Raw genomic sequence first — 3,549 nt, 5'->3', positions numbered from 1 at the left:
AATAAAAGTAACTTTTAATTACCCAAAGTGAAGAACACGACGAACTGGGAAGTGTTGAGGTGAAGTTCGTCCGTTCAGATCATCCACGCCATAACTCGGCAGAGGAAGACAACTACGGCGGCGGCGGAGTGAAGAAATCCGCAACCGGCGTGAGTACGACAGCGACGAGGTCGAGGCAGTGAAGCTCTTCCTCACCGGTGACGATAAAGTAGCGGCGGCGCTAGGGTTTGGGAATCTCAAGCGGGAGAGAGATCGAGCGGAGTAAAAGTGAAGTGAGGAAGAGGCAGGGGTATTTATAGCGGTAGTGAAAAACTGTGCGCCTGAAGATTTCGGACGAACGTGCCTCTGGCTCTTCTCATTCACATGACATGTGTCACCCACGTACTGAGAGGTGGCGATCGTGTAGGATCGTGGGTGAATAGATAAGTATTTGTCGTGAGAAGCGGAACGGTTTGAGCGGCAAAGCCGAAAATTTAGATAAGATAGGTTTTAAGTTACCGTTCGCAATTTCTTTAGCTGTCAAGGACACAGTGAAAAATTTTAACGAGTTTCAAATCAGAACACACATAAAGAATTTGTGAAAAGATTAGATTGAGTTTAGCATAGAGGGGCAAGGGTCCGATCACATTCACTTAGCGGAAATAGTCAACTTGAAGAATTAGCAATAAGTGAATGTTGTAGAGGACATAAACTCATATATATATACATACATATATATATATATACACACACAGACGGTCTATTCTGCTAATATTAGCAGAATAACTATTCTGCACACCACTTCGGCACTGCACGCTCAACAGAAGTGCACTGCATCATTTTGACGATGAGCACTGCAATAGAGACTAGTGAACTTCGTGTCGAAAAAAACTGCACGCGGTGTTTTTTCGGTATTGTTTTCGCTCTAATTTTTTAACCGTTTATCGAAATGAGGCGTGTAATATATCGTTGAAAATCTATGGATTAGGCGCAACTTCAACATGTTGAACACTTTTCGAGATTCCACACGGTTTAAGAGCAGTTTTGAAAATAGTGCGGCGGATGACGAGTGGCAGCGAGCGTTTTTCGTGTTTTGTTTTCTAAACCGCTTGTCGGAATGAAGCAAATGATACGCCGTTGGATAGATATCGTCGAGGCGCATCTTTTTCATATATAAATCTTTCTCTAATTCATTACGGTTTATGAGCAGTTTCAAATTTACTAAATCGCGGAACTCTGTTTTTCAAATTTTTTAAAATTTTCGGTACTGTTTTTGCTCCAGTTTTCTAATCGTTTGTCGAAACGAGACGTATGATACACCGTTGGAAAGCTATGGACAAGGCGTAACTTTCATATGTTGAAATGGTTTAGAGATTCCTTGCGGTTTTTAGTTAATTTTAAAAATCGTGCGGCGGACGACGAGTGGCAGCGGCCGTTTTTGGCAAAAAATTTGCAAACCGCTGGTCGGAATGATTCAAACGATACGCCGTTGGAAAGATATCAACGAGGCGCAACTTTTTCATGTAGAACACTCTCCCTAATTCTTTACGGTTTAAGAGGAATTTCGAATTTACCAAAATGCGGACACTCTGTTTTTCGCGAGACCTAAATCGACGTGGGTACTTCATCCGACTAAAAACCGCACTGCATCAGACGAAAAACCGCACTGCATCGGATGGGTAAGAGAACTACATGGGTTCTTCTTTGTGGGATGTAAATTTTTGAAGACGAAGAAAAATCCGCACTGCTTTTATACTGAAAACTGCACTGCATCAGACGGACTAGCGGACTGCATGATTCTTTTTTGTGGGACGTAAATTTTTGAAGACAAGTAAAAAAATTGCACTGCTTTTAGACTGAAAACCGCACTGCATACAATGGTCAAGCAAACTGCATGGATTCTTTTGTCCTTTTTATAAAAAGCTTATGAACGAGAGTGGACCGTAGAGACGACGGCAAGTGAACCCCAACACTCCTGAAAGTGATCCACAACACTCTTTTGAAGTGAACCGCATTACTTTTTTTTACTAATTTTATTTAATGTGTTCCAACAAACACAACATGAACTTTTTTAAATACAAGTGAAGTGTACTTCAAAGTCCTTCGAAGTGGAATTTTTTTAAGACCAAAGTGCACTACATTTGCATGTTTTTTTAATGTATTTCACTCTAAATGATTTGTACGTACTAAAGAGTCCTTCGTAGTGGACCCTTTTTTAGAGCAAAGTGCATCGGACGGTCGAAAAGGGTGAACCACAACACCACATGAGATGAACAACATTGTTTCATGAAGAACAATCCATGCATATTAAAATGAATTTCTCAACAAATAATTAGACACATTCCCAATAACAAGAAAATCCCACAATAGTGAAGTTCACTCGCTGCGTGCCGAGCTACACACACACACAAGTGAATCTTTGCAAAATTCAAGACAAGGTTCACTGTCCAGCACACACACACACACAACAAGTTCTCAACAAATAATTAGACACATTCCTTTGCAAAAGACAGTGAAACTTTTCTTACAAAAATATGAACTTCTCGGTCACTAGAAAATTAGACAACACCTTTTTTAGAACCGAAAACTGAATCACAATTTGTGTCCTCGGGCTGCACCATGTTCCTTCTACTTGCAGACAGCGTCAGGGGGAGCATCCAGCCGTGCCCAGTGCGTGTGGAGAGGCGAACCTGCGCTAGTACCTGCAAGCACCTGCACAACCTGAGCTAGCAAACTACGAGCCCCCGGGGATGCGTCTAAAGAAAAGAACTGCACTTGTGCACCAACTGAGCCGCACTGGGCATGGCCTAGCACTAGATCTAGCCCGAGCAAGGTCTACACAATTGCAACCGCAGTGGCGCACAACGCTGGTGAGCAAAGGAGGCTGGGGCCGGGGTTTGTCGCGGCTGATCCAAACTCCAAAAACTGCACTGCACACAAACTACTCACCAATTTTTTCTCTGGAAACACTAAAATCGACTATGAATAGCACTACGAACTGCATGGAGTTTGCCACCCGCACTGCATGTCGTGTGCGCATGGCGCACTACACGGGCCTCGCGCATCCGTGATAAGCGGGCCGCCCGTGCCCTCATCGCCTCGAGGGAAGGAGGAACTCTGGAAGAAGCACAGGAGACGGCGGAGGCCATGACCACCGGATGTGAGGAGGGGAAGCCGTGGCGGCCACCGCACCGGGATAGCACCTTAGCCTCGCCGGGATCGAGCGGAGGCGACCCGATAGGTAGAGAATGGACGTCGGGGAGGCACGAAGAGCTCGGGCGGATACATTATTGTCGGGGTAGCTACTCAGGGGGCAGGGGGCGGACGAGGGAGGTGGAACCGGATCCCGCCGGATCCGGTGGTCGCTTGGCGGGGGCGCGGACGGAATTGATGGCCGGCTCTGGGGGTGACGGCGGCGGCGCGCGGGCCGTTGGTTGCGGTGGCTCGCATCCAGGGCGGCGGTGGTCCGGGATGGGGACGGAGGAGGGAGGCGAAGGTCTGCTCCTCGATCCCGTCGCCTGGCGGCATGGCGGACCGGAACCGCCCGGATCCGTCCCCGGAGGAGGTGCG

Source organism: Triticum dicoccoides, chromosome 2B (genome assembly GCF_002162155.2).
Source record: "Triticum dicoccoides isolate Atlit2015 ecotype Zavitan chromosome 2B, WEW_v2.0, whole genome shotgun sequence".
Classification (NCBI taxonomy): Eukaryota; Viridiplantae; Streptophyta; class Magnoliopsida; order Poales; family Poaceae; genus Triticum; species Triticum dicoccoides.
The sequence above is the reverse complement of the archived record's forward strand: the minus strand, read 5'-3'. Positions refer to the sequence as shown.